The sequence below is a fragment of the Phocoena sinus genome, chromosome 10, assembly GCF_008692025.1.
Source record: "Phocoena sinus isolate mPhoSin1 chromosome 10, mPhoSin1.pri, whole genome shotgun sequence".
Taxonomy (NCBI): Eukaryota; Metazoa; Chordata; class Mammalia; order Artiodactyla; family Phocoenidae; genus Phocoena; species Phocoena sinus.
Window position 1 is genome coordinate 74174018 of NC_045772.1, and position 14033 is coordinate 74188050.

At 41.7% G+C, this 14033-nt stretch overlaps 1 protein-coding gene across 1 annotated transcript in view; it reads right to left on the reverse strand.

Annotated features, from left to right (window-relative positions):
- The window catches only part of LOC116760879 (centrosomal protein of 78 kDa-like), a 50905-nt gene that overhangs the window by 12781 nt on the left and 24091 nt on the right, over positions 1-14033 (reverse strand). Inside the window, exons 5-6 of the mRNA XM_032646384.1 lie at positions 11729-11901; positions 8204-8342 (exon numbers count right to left, since the gene is read on the reverse strand). The gene's annotated coding sequence lies outside the window, so the exon portion shown is untranslated. The remainder of the gene's footprint in view (positions 1-8203; positions 8343-11728; positions 11902-14033) is intronic.

Genomic DNA, 14033 nt, shown 5'->3' on the forward strand with positions numbered 1-14033 from the left:
CTGGATCTTGTCTCTCTAGTGGGCAGGTTCACGTCTGGTGGTGTGTTTTGGGGTGTCTGTGGCCTTATTATGATTTTAGGCAGCCTCTCTGCTAATGGGTGGGGTTGTGTTCCTGTTTTGCTAGTTGTTTGGCATAGGTTGTCCAGCACTGTGGCTTGCTGGTCGTTGAGTGAAGCTGGGTGCTGGTGTTAAGATGGAGGTCTCTGGGAGATTTCCACCGTTTAATATTATGTGGAGCTGGGAGGTCTCTTGTTGACCAGTGTCCTGAAGTTGGCTCTCCTACCTCAGAGGCAGAGCCCTGACTCCTGGCTGGAGCACCAAGAGCCTTTCATCCACACAGCTCAGAATAAAAGGGAGAAAAAGTAGGGAGAATTAGTAGAAGTATGAGTAAAGAAAGAAGGAAAGGAGGAAAGGAAGGAAGGAAGAAAGAAGCAAAGAAGGAAAGAAAGGAGGGAGGGAGGGAGGGAGGGAGGAAGGAAGGAAGGAAGGAGGGAAAGAAGGAAAAAAGACAGAAAGAAAGATGATACAGTAAAAATAAAATAAAGTATAATATAGTTATTGAATTAAAAAATATTTAGAAAAAAAAAAAAGGGACGGATAGAACCTTAGGACAAATGTTGGAAGCAAAGCTATACAGAGAAAATCTTACACAGAAGCATAAACATACACCTTCACAAAAAGAGGTAAAGGGGGAAAAATCATAAATCCTGCTCCCTGAGACCACCTCCTCAATTTGGGGTGATTCGTTGTCTAAAGGAGGGAAGGAAGGAAGGAAAGAAAGAAAGAACGAAGGTAAAGTATAATAAAGTTATTACAATTAAACTTAATTATTAAGAAAAAGAATTTAAAAAAAAAAGTCATAGACGGATAGAGCCCTAGGACAAATGGTGGAAGCAAGAGTATACAGACAGGATCTCACACAGAAGCATACACGTACACATTCACAAAAAGAGGAAAAGGGAAAAAAATCATAGATCTCGCTCCTAAATTCCACCTCTTCAATTTGGGATCATTCCTTGTCTATTCAGGTATTCCACAGATGCAGGGTATATCAAGTTGATTGTGGAGCTTTAATCCGCTGCTTCTGTGGCTGCTGGGAGAGATTTCCCTTTCTCTTCTTTGTTCTCACAGCTCACAGGAGCTCAGCTTTGGATTTGGCCCTGCCTCTGCGTGTAGGTCGCTGGAGGGCGTCTGTTTTTTCGCTCAGACAGGACGGGGTTAAAGGAGCCGCTGATTCGGGGCCTCCGGCTCACTCAGGCCGGGGGTTGGGGGATGGGGGTAGGAGGGGCACTACGTGCGGGGCGGGCCTGCGGCTGCAGAGGCAGCGTGACGTTGTGGCAGAGGCCGGCGTGATGTTGCACCAGCGTGAGACCCGCCGTGCGTACTCCCAGGGAAGTTGTCCCTGGATCCCGGGAACCTGGCAGTGGCGGGCTGCACAGGCTCCGCGGAAGAGGGGTGTGGAGAGTGACCTGTGCTCGCACACAGGCCCCTTGGTGGCGGCAGCAGCAGCCTTAGCGTCTCCCGCCCGTCTCTGGGGTCCGCGGTTTTAGCCGCAGCTCGCGCCCGTCTCGGGGGCTCGCGCCCTCAGCCGCGGCTCGCGCCCGTCTCTGGGGTTCGCGCTTTTAGCCGCGGCTCGCGCCCGTCTCTGGAGTTCCTTTAAGCAGCGCTCTTAAACCCCTCTCCTCGCGCACCAGGAAACAAAGAGGGAAGAAAAAGTCTCTTGCCTCTTCGGCCGGTGCAGGCTTTTCCCCGAACTCCCTCCCGGCTAGTCGTGGTGCACTAACCCCTTCAGGCTATGTTCAAGCCGCCAACCCCAGTTCTCTCCCTGAGCTCCGTCCAAAACCAAAACCCGAGCCTCAGCTCGCAGCCCCGCCCGCCCCGGCGGGTGAGCAGACAAGCCACTCGGGCTGGTGAGTGCCGGTCAGCACCGATCGTCTGTGCAGGAATCTTCCTGCTTTGCCCTCCGCACCCGTCGCTGTGCACTACTCCGCGGTCCCGAAGCTCCCCCCTCTGCCTCCCGCAGTCTCCGCCCGCGGAGGGGCTTCCTAGTGTGTGGAAACTTTTCCTCCTTCACAGCTCCCTCCCACTGGTGCAGGTGCCGTCCTTATTCTTTTGTCTCTGTTTTTTCTTTTGCCCTACCCAGTTACGTGGGGAGTTTCTTGCCTTTTGGGAGGTCTGAGGTCTTCTGCCAGCCTTCAGTAGGAGTTCTGTAGGAGTTGTTCCACGTGTGGATGTATTTCTGGTGTATCCGTGGGGAGGAAGGCGATCTCCGCGTCTTACTCTTCCGCCATCTTCAAGGTCCCCCCGGGTGTATTTTATTAAGTGTTTATCCCCAGCACCTGTGCCTAGCACAACATGGGCGGTCAATAAATAATTGCTTAATAAGGAAAATCCCTGCCAATACAAGATGTACGTGTGTGAAAGACAGACTGTGTGTTTTTCTCTAACTGGATAGATGAAAACTTGTCATCTTCTTTAATGTGCAATTTTTTTTCCTATAATTAGCAATTTAATTTCTCTTTTAGATTATATTGTAAAAATTCAGATTCTCTGAGGCAAATGGACCTGGCACTACCCATTAGCTATATAACCTTGGACAAGTTCTATAACTCTAGGTCTCAACTTCCTCATCTATAAAATGGAGATAAGCTCCCATATCACAGAGCTCTCGTGAAGATTACATGAGTTAAAACACATATAAAATTAGAAGAGTGCTTGGTACACAGCATATGTTCAATTAATGCTGAATGAATAACATGTGAATGCAAACAGTAGTGAAGGGCTTAAAATGAAATAGTCTCATCCCACTCCCACATTCGGCACTCATGAAGTGACCGATTCTTTACTCAGGTTTTTAATTGTAAAATACGATATGCGTACTGAGAAGTGCACAGAGCAAAACTGTCAATGTGACAAATAAAAAGAGAATACTTACATAACCAGTACTCAAATCTGAAAGTATTGATACTTGTCAGCATCTCAAAAACCCCCCCATATCCTTTTCCCATCACAATCTCCTTCCCTCTTCCCAGTTAAACACCATCCTCATTTCTTGACAATCCTTTCCTTTAACCTGCATGCATCCCTAACAAAAGAGTTTAGTTTTGTCAACATCTAACTTTATGTAGAGGATCATAGTATATGAAGTCCTTTTTATCGTATTTCTTTCACTCAACATTGGTTTAAAAAATTCATCCACATTGCAGCCTGTAGCTCTAGTTAGTTCAATTTTATTGCTTGATAGTTTTCCCACTGTACGAATACACATAATTTATTTAATTTTTGACTCCTAATGGACATTTAGTTTGTTTTCAGTTTGTGCTAATGCAAATCATGGACAGGAATCCTGCTGTACCAGTTATTCTGGTGCATTTACACAGGGCGGGGGTGAGGGCTGCTGGCTCACAGGCTATTTATATACCTTCAGTTGATGGAGAGTGCTAAATGCTTTCCAAACTAGTTGTGTCGATTTACACTCCAGTATAAGCAGGGTAGAAGATTCCCATAGTACTCCAGGTCTACAATACCTGATACTACCACACTTTATTTATGTATCTGTCAAACTGATTGGCATGTAGTTTCACTGGTTTTCACTCACTTTTATTACTTAATGAAGTCCTACACTTTTCTGTGTTTACTGGCTGTTTGGATTTCCTTTTTTATGAGGTTTACGTCAACTATTGTCATTTTTTATTATTATTATTTATTTATTTTTGGCTGAGTTGGGTCTTCGTTGCTGCGTGCAGGCTTTCTCTAGTTGTGGTGAGCGGGGGCTACTCTTCATTGCAGTGGCTTCTCTTGTCGTGGAGCACAGGATCTAGGCGGGTGGGCTTCAGTAGTTGCAGCACGTGGGCTCAGTAGTTGCAGCTCACAGGCTCTAGAGCACAGGCTCCGTAGTTGTGGTGCACAGGCTTCGTTGCTCCACGGCATGTGGGATCTTCCTGGATCAGGGCTCGAGCACGTGTCCCCTGCCTTGGCAGGCAGATTATTAACAACTGTGACACCAGGGAGGTCCAACTATTGTTATTTTGAATTCTTCTCCAAGTAATACTCTTACATGACCATTTTCTGACTAAATTGGAGGCATTATCTGTTCATTTTCTATTTTACTAAGTAAGGGTTTAGTTCCTTTACACTCTTCCTATGTCCACACTGCTCAGTAAAGTTATGTCATCATTAGTTCTTCCATTGCTCATGATCTCTTTGACTTGTAGTGATATACTTAAAAACCTACATTGTTGCTCAACTATAAACTCTCTCAACGTCACGCTTTGTAAAATGAGGACATTCATACCATCTTCCCTTTTTTCTACCTCCTGTCTCCCTTCCAGACCTAGCTTTTACATTGTCAAAGTTGAAATTTATATTCTGTTCTATGTGCAGTTAAGTCTTCTGTTATTTGAGAGTCAGTAGGGAGTAAGGTTTAAGACAACAGGCAGAGAGCCTAAACTCAAAGCTTCGATCCAACCCTAAATTAGGTACAGCCTGGGCAAGTTCCTTCCCTGTCTTAGCTTCCTTTTCACAAAAGTGGGAATGATATTAGCACCAACCTCATAAGGCTATTCAGAGGATTAAATGAGTTAATATATGCAAAAACACTTAAAGCCTAATATATACTAAGTACATACTAGTACATTTCAGTACATACCAAGTTAATGCAAATACATACTAAGTATACTTTAGGTTAGTTTTTTGTTACTACATGCAAGTTGACAATAAAAGCTGCAAACCAAGACAGTATTGCCTTTATTACAATGAAATTAATATTGCCCACTGCAGATGTACTCTGTGTATAGACTACATACACCTCGTTCCATACTGTGTCAGTGTCACTGCCCTTGTGCAGGCTGACCACATACCCCAAGCCGCCTTGGGATGTTCCAGTTTATACCTGTTGTCCTGTTGTTACAGCATTAGAGCGCCTCCTTACACTACTGAAGTGTAAGGAGTTTGGACAAGTTCTGGTTTGGACAACAAATTAGATAGGTGGTCATTACCGCCGTGTGTCGCCAAAAAGGGGGACATCTATAGTGTCAAGTTTAAGTGGATTCTTCTCTTCCTCACCAATAGTAGGTTAAAAATCAACCATAGCTTAGTTTGCTTCAGGTTTATATCAGTATAGCCTTTTTTCCTCTGGAGTTCAAGTTCCTTCTCTTCCTCTCCCTCTTCCCTTCCAACAGTGCCTAATACCTAGTAAGTACGATATGCCTCAAGGTGTTTCTAAGCTCTGAATCACACAATCAATAGAAGCCTCTTCAATCTAGACTAGCTGCTCTCTGCACTGAATCCCCTATTACCTTCCTTCTTGGTTTATTGCCTCATTTTGCTGGATTATTTCTATAAAAAGCTTAAGGTGTAGCACAGGAAGTCAATTTTTCAAATTTCTTTCTGTACAAAATATCTTCTTCAGCCTCCACTTATGACTGATAGTTTGGCTGGATACAAGCCCCTAGGGTGAAAACTATGTGCCTGAAAAACTTTGGAGGTATCTTTCTAATGCCTTCCAGGATCCATGGTGCTGATGACAGTATGATAAAAGTCAGATTTTAACTTTTTTTTTTTAGGTGACCAGTATTTTTCTCTCTGGAATGGATGTATCCTGTCAGTATTTTATTCTATGTTAATTTATTTTTTCAGTATTTTAAAGTTTCATAATGAAGGGTGCCTAGGTATAAGTCTTTTCTTGTTCATCTTGCTCAAAACTTGAGTAACTATTTTCAATCAGAGGCCTGATGTCTACTTTCAGCTGTGGGGAATTTTGTTGCCCTTTGACAGCTTCCCTCCATTTTTTTTCTGGGTCTGGAGTTTCTAATAGTTACATGTTGCATCTCCCAGATGCAGCCTCTCTAACATATTGCTATCACATTTTCCATTGTGTCTTTCTTTTTTATATAATGAGAATTTTTTTAAATTCCTACTGAAGTTATTTCAGCAACCATATTTTCATTTCCAAGAGACCTCTCTTGCTTTTTGACCATTCTCTTTTTAATTAACACCCTAGTCTTATTTTATAGTTGCTAGCCCTTTTTAAATCTCCCTCAGAATACTAATTAGGGTTTTTTCTTAAATTATTTTGTTTCCTAAATTGTCCCCGGTCCTACCAGGATATGTTTTCACACTTTGTCCCCCTCTCTCATGTTGTAAGCTTTACTCAACTATCAGGCAAATGACAGTTATTTTCTATTTAAGAATGAGTGCAGGGGCTTCCCTGGTGGCGCAGTGGTTGAGAGTCTGCCTGCCAATGCAGGGGACACGGGTTCGAGCCCTGGTCTGGGAAGACCCCACATGCCGTGGAGCAACTAGGCCCGTGTGCCAGAACTACTGAGCCTGCGCGTCTGGAGCCTGTGCTCCACAACAAGAGAGCCCGCGACAGTGAGAAGCCTGCGCACCGCGATGAAGAGTGGCCCCCGCCCACCACAACTAGAGAAAGCCCTCGCACAGTAAACGAAGACCCAACACAGCCAAAAATAAATAAATAAATAAAAACAGAAAAAGAATTCATTGCTAAAAAAAAAAAAAAAAAAAAAAAGAATGAGTGCAGAAAGCTCCCTGAAGTCAATGATTGATTGGTTTCTTATGCAGGAAGAAGCGGGGAGTAACTGTAATAGGATCCCCCGCAAACACAATTTTCTAGGGTGTGAAAACTCACACTAGCTGCCCTAGTTCTCGCCAGTTTCACTGTTTTCAAAATGAAAGCATCTCATTTCAGGAGTGTGAGGGCGGGGCTGGGAGTCCACTCCTCCAAACACAACCCTTCAATGAGCTCCCCTATTTCAGTCACACTTTTAACTAACTCCACCCTCTCTCCTACATGCGCATCTGAGCATTGGGCTACTTCTGCAGTTGGGGTCAGAATCCTCCTCAGTTGCAGGTGGTCCCTGTGCATATTCTAGTTGATGCTTTTCCTCTGTTCTACTGCCTCAGTTTCACACTCTTCCACTTGTCTTCCGTCTTTCAAAACTGTGTTGAAATCTCTTGATTGTTGTGGGCTTATATACTTATACACTTTGATACCATCCTTGTAGTGTCTTGTCAAATCGGAGAAGAGGTGAAAGGGTTCTCAGTGCATTTTGAATCTACTATTCTGTGGTCCCAGTGTGTAAACTTCTTGGTCTTCCCCAGTGTCTATCATTACTATTAGAAATACAATCTCCTGGTCTACTCATGAAGGAAATGAATACAACACACCTAAAATGACAAGGAATGCGGATCAGATGCTCTAGGGTCTTGTCGTACTCTGTCATTTACTAATAAGCCACTTACGTGCTACAAATTGTAGGTGCTCATTTATAAAATGAAAGAGGGTAACTCTACATGAACTATAGATTTCTCCTACTCTAACATTTCATAATTTTCTAAGTTTTTTTCTTAAAATTTCTCTATATTATCATTAATTTTAATTAAAAAAATAAAAATCTAACTTTCTCTTTTGAAAATCAAAGAGTTAATTCCCATAGTCCTACAATAATGGGATAATTAGTTCTGAAACCGGTCATGTTTCATACAAAAAGAAAATCATATTAAATGATTTTTAAAAATTAAACATGGACTTTGTAGCACAAAGACAAGGTCCCCCCCAAATGGTGTTCCTTTATTTACTAGAAATGTTCAGCTCTTCATTAAAGTTGAAATAAAATAAATACATTATTTTTGAGGTGCAAAAATTTCTTATGAAAATCAATTTTTCTTTTCTGTCCATACAAACAAAAGTATGGAATGACATTAGAGGTCAGGTTTATTTGGTAATAGAATGTAGCTTCTTGATATTTTTTATTTTAGGAAAGGAGAATATCAACATCAAAACTTTTTTCAACTTTATTTTTATTTAAAATGAGGCCATATTTTCCTCTTGTAAAAAGAGAGTTCAACTAGAACTGTCAATTTTCTCATCTGTAAAACAAGAGCACTGAATCAGCTGACTACATTCATTCAGAACTCAATTTCTTTATCGTATGATCACTAAGGTTCTCCCTAAATCTAATATACGAAGGTTCTAAGGAAAGGAAAATATATTACTAACGACATGTTTTGATTTTTATTTCTTAGAGTTCAAATGTCCACCATTCACCCTGGTCTAAGCTTAACCAGTCAAGGGGATACAATGCAGATGGGAGGAGAAAACAGAACCCTCACACAAGCTGTGCCATGTTGCAATCAGGCTTCCGTTTGAAAAATAATCTTCTCTATAGCTTTAAAGTGATACCTTTGTCCCGGCAATGCTTCTTGTTTCAAACTGATTTTCTCTGGCTCTTCCTGAACACTTTCTGAGGAATCATTGACCTCTTCGATTTCTGAGGAGGAAGGACTCTCTAATGTCACAGTCACAGGAAATTCTGATGGACCTGAGTGTCCCAAGAAGAAGATAGGAAACCACAGAGTTGTTAAACTACAGTGCAAAGAAAGAAGACAAGATTGTATAAAAGACAACACAAGCCAGATACCAAATATGCAAATATTAGAGGACATTTAACAAAAGTGATCTGAGGTATCATTATTTATAAACGTCTCTCCCTGCTCCTTAGTCTAAAACAGGCAATGACTAATTAAAAGTACAGTAACATATTTTTGCTATGTTACTGTACAGACCTCTGTTGTACATGGTTAGGATTAGTAATGGGAATTGCCCATATTATTTTATTAAGTTTCTTTCACAGAAGCCAAGGGAAGATCCAAGGTAACCATTTTTTCTCAGATCAACTTTAGACTGCAAATGAAAAATTTATTTTTCACTATCAGACAAAAACAGTCTGGAAGAAAATGTAGTTTTTTGGAGGAAAATACATCAGTAAAGGGACTGATAAAGAATCAGAAGAATAATCAGAAAGTCAACATATCTAAGCTGTGTATAACAGATGTTAGAATTTAAAAAAGTAAATCACTTACACATACATAACTAAAACTGACCCATCAAAAATTTCATCTTCTCATCACCCTTAAGCCAAAACTAGGGTAACAGTAATACAATTCTCCTGTCAAGCTTCACTGCCACTGCAATATTGTTCAATTGGACATTTCCAAACATTTAAAACCTGATCTGGCCACAACCCCATAAAAGTCTACAGATCATAAAGAAGTGTGCTGGGATTATGTAACTACACAGAAGACAAGTAACTAGGACATCATTTCGACAACAAGCTGCAAATCTGCAGCATAGGAAAATCCCAACAGGAGAACGAGGTGCACACCCTTCTCTCTGGGCATGCAAGGGCAGGACTGACACCCAAGATGCTCTTCTCTCAACCTCAGCAGAGGTGCCTCTCACAGAGCAACTATGCAGTCTCCCAGAACCACTGGGAAGGAGAATCTGATACGGACAGTATTAGCTTGCCATGAGGCCAGAAGCGAGGAAATGTGTGTGGCCTTGGTGAGAGAGCAGAGGTTTGGGAGATGTTGCTTTATATTGGCTTTCAGATCAGGAATTTGTACATATAGCCCACAAACAACTTTTCTTGAAAACATATGAACATTCTTGAGTATGACAGCTCCATGTGAGGGGTCAGAAATGGCAGTCAAGTTTGTTTCACTGGCTAACAGCTGATTTGCGGACTGGAGAACAGGCTTCCTTGTTTACAGACAACCACAAGGCTGCCAGTTGTGTGCCAAATCCACACAACTACACAGTTGCATTGGGAAAGCGACCAAACATGTTTTACATGGATTTATTTCAGAGAGGGAAATGCTTCTTGTAAGGCTCTGTCAGTTTAAAAAGCAAGAAGAATGACCATTCACCTTTGCCAATTCAAGCCCTATATATCATAAATATGATAGCTACACACCAGCAACTGATTACATACATCACGAGCTCTGATGAATGGAAAGCCCCTAAAAAGATATCAACAAAACGAAGTTAGATCTTGATGTAAATACATCACCAGTTAAACCCAGTTAATGCACTATTTACTATTGTGTACAATATCCATACAGAATTGTGTATAAAAATAAATAAGCTCAAAAGAAGGACCTGGAAGGCTCTGCTACGGAGAAAACTGAACAGAATTCAGCTAACTAGCTTGGTAATAACTCTCTGAACTGCTGAGAGGCCCCTTCAGTTCCTATGTTCAGGATGGTTGAGATTTCAGTCTCACTTCTGTAAATGGTGATATTAATCGTTCTCTAATTTACCACTCTGTGTGACGAGGATGGACCTGAGATTAACTGTCTCAGGAAGAAGACAGAAAACCACAGAGTTGTTAAACTCAAGTGCAAAGACTGGGGATTCAACACTATTCTTTTATGCAACAGCAATTCACATTACCATTTGGTCAGATTCTTTCAAAACAGAAGCTGCACTCACATGTATTAAAAGACAAAAATTAACTGCCATCTGTATCAGTATGTTAATGTGCTTCAATCACATGTTTTCATGAAAGTTTAAACATAAAATCACCTTTAAGCTCTAGGCCATGTGATCTGCTCCCTGCCATGTCAGATTATACCCTGTGAAGTTTACTGTTAAGAGTGACAGAGTTCTTTATACCTTGACAAATAACTAAAAGGAAAATAAAAACACACACACACAATAAGATGAAGAGCCTATACATTTGTCAATCTTGATTTATTTGCTTTTCTTCAGTCAATTGGAGGTTTATAGCCACATTCTTAAAATCATTAACTGCAATCTTCCCAAACAGGTAATTGATGAACTGATGCATTCTAAAACTTGTCAGTAACAAAGTGTTATTCCAGTTTACAGCAACAGTTTAATTCTATTTAGGTACTAAAATTGAATACACTGAATACTGCAAACTTTATTCCCAACCACTCAGTAAAGTACTACATACTTTTGAGACAAAGGGAAAAAAAAGAAAAACCTAAAAAGCATAAGACTCTTCCGATTTTCATTTCCAATGATACATGCCAATCTTGATGATCAATCAGCGACTTAAATGTCAACTATAAACCCAGTATTTTATTAGCTGTTATGCAGTATACTAGAGCAATAGAAGAGAGAGGACCTCAAACCCTCTGTTCCCTCAACAGGGGCTTCTTGACCCCTCCAGACCACTACTGGACACAGGGAACACACACTGTTTCAGGACCCCAATCAAGAGTCACCTGCTTTGTGATTACTTCCATGACACACCCTCACCAACACCACTGAATTTGCTGCTCCTACAGGACATTACATATATTTCCTATTTTAACACATACCACAGTGCATTATAATTATGATTGCAGATACATGTTCTAACAATTTAAAGATCATGATGACTTTTTTGCTCTTTACATCTTGCTATTTCCCTTCCCGTAATATTTCTTGAAGAGAAACCATAAAAATATAAACAAACACAAAAAACAGAAAATATACAAAACATGTGGTTTGTGGCTTAACACAAACTTAAGTAATATTAATTCTGACAATACCCAGCATGACATGTATCCATGGTACATGTATCCATACCAATATCCATGGTACAAATGAGAATGGACCAAGGTTTGAGCAGGTACAGGAGACAACCCAGGCATGAACAACACCAAGAAAAGGTAGACAAGAAGTAACATGGTGTGTAGGAAATCACGAGACCAGTCTGATGGGAAGAGACTTAAACAAGACTGAAACTCACTTTCTAAACCTCCATCTCCAATTGGACAATTTGCAAGACACAGGTGCCCCAAAGTGGCCGATTTATTCAATCCCTTTAACGGGGAGGAACAGTCTAAAATTTTACCCCTTTAGTTTGCCCCAAAAGCAACTATCAAATGTTGGCAGGACACAATGAAGGCTTACCTTTGTTAACATAGTTACGTCTCTCTCTCTCACAACTAGCCCACTTAGCTCCAGGTTCCTTAGCGCACCCGACGCACTTACACAGCGTCTAAGAGCTTTACACAACTGGAAGGTCACATCTTTATTTCTTATTGCAGGAACACAACTTCTGGAAACTTTATTTCTGTCAGAACCTACAGAAAAATTATTGTAAAATGAGTGATTTAAACCATACATTTATCACCGTTAAAAAGCATCTAAAAAGAAAAAAAAGCATCTGCTCTGTGCTAAGGATTAGAAACGACTCCTGCCCTTAAAGCCTCATTAAGGAGGGACATGTATAAACTCAAAATTTCAATCACATGAGATAAAGAACCATAACCTTTATGCACAGATGTTCCTACGGAGGCAAAAAGTTATGTCTAAGTGACGGTTTCATGATAACCCTGAAGTACAATCGAGAAAAGTACAATCGAGGCTATGCAGAGTTGGAGGAGGAGGTGCATTAACTGCAAAGGGAGCACCTGTGCAAAGACACTCAAGCCTGACTCCTGCTGGGCACTGTAAATACTGCAGGTGGGGATGACTAAAGGCCAGGGGTCCAAGTGTGAGAAGGGACAGAAAATAGAGATGTTGGTCGAATCAAGCCTGGGAGAGAGCATGGCTTGTATCCCACAGGTGATGAGGCCCGGGACTACCACTGGCTGAGTAAGGGTGCCTCCGCTGATTAGCAAAAGGCACCCCGCTGCTGAAGGACCAGTTCGATAAAGGGAGTGATCACAAAAATCTCCCCTTCCTCAGGGCCAAAGAGCCCCAGGAGGCTTGGTAGAGCACAGTTCAGACTACATGCATCTGGGCAGAGTACACGCTGGGCAGCTAGTATGCACTAACTCTGTGTGGGCAAGCCATTAGCAGCATTATTTTAGGCGTATCTTTTCATGTTAGAAGATCACTCAACCACAGTAGGCAGATGAATTTAGAGGAACTGAGTCCAGGGGCTGCGAAACCACCCAGGAGCTTCTGCCATAGTCTGGGCAAAATGCAATGTGGATGGAGAAGCAAATTTAGGAGCAGGCCAAAATCTACAAGCTAGCCCCCCTGGATGCAAGACATGAAGAAAGTTCAGTGAAGGAACTCTGAAGAGAATGGGCTCTGCAATAAATTTTTCTTACAATCAATGTAAAATATTAGGCAAAATTAAGTACAGTGGCCTTTAAGGTCCCTTCCAGCTCTAATTTCTTTTGATTTCTAACTTATTACTCTGGTTAAGTAAAGTCCCTTCAGAGGTACGAAACAGTTCCTACACCTGAATGGGATGCAAAGAAAAATCTGATTTCTCTTCACCAGGGGATGAGTTGAACTGTCCTTGCAGAAGAGATAACACATGGTGTGAACCCCAGATCCTAGAAAAGGGCCAGGCTCACGATAAGTATTCAGCTTTTAGAAAACAAATGAACAATCATTTCCTCTCTTAGATCTTAACATCCTTTCTCTGCTGGCTACTTTCTTTCAGCTTATAAACATCCTCAATATACCCACTTAAAAAGCCCTCAGACCTATGATTCTTTGGCTCTTCTTGTGGGTAACCTAAGTATCTCCAATGCCTGCAAATACCTGTCCTCCCAAAAAGCCCAGATCTGTACCTTGGGCCCAGACCCATCTACCAGGCCCCTCTAAAGCACTGAAGATGAAGTAAGATCCTCTCCCCAACCCCAATCCCTTCCTACTGTGCTCTGTATCTCACAAAAAGATGCAGCTGTAAACTGTCACCCACACTTGCTGCCCTTCCTTTTCTAACTGGTCACCAGGCCCCACCCATTCTCTCTCGGATCTGCAAAATCCAGTTCAAGCTTTTATAACTTAAGTGGGACCCTTAGATTACAATTCACCCTGCACCCAATCAAGTGCCTTCCACATGGAGGTCTGAGTGAGTCTCTAAGCCAGAAGTCCATCTCACTGTTCTTTAGGGTTTCCCACAGCCTTCAGGGTAAACATCTAAACTTTTGACAGGACAAACAAGGCCCCTTTCTGTTGGGCCCCACTAGGTTTCCAGTTATCAACTCTCATTTCTTTCCCAAACCCTGAGTTCCAGTCCTGTATCTTAGTTTTGCCATATTTTCTTATATTTCTCCAACTCTGACACACACTGCTCCCTCCTGCCACCCCAGGAGCTTCTACATATCCTTAGAAAGGATGGCACCTCCTCCAAGAAGCCTACCCTGAACTTTCCCTTCCAAGATTCTGTGCTCTGCAAAGGGGAAAGGTAGTGGGGAGGGATACATTAGGAGTTTGGGATTAACATATACACATGACTCTATATAAAATA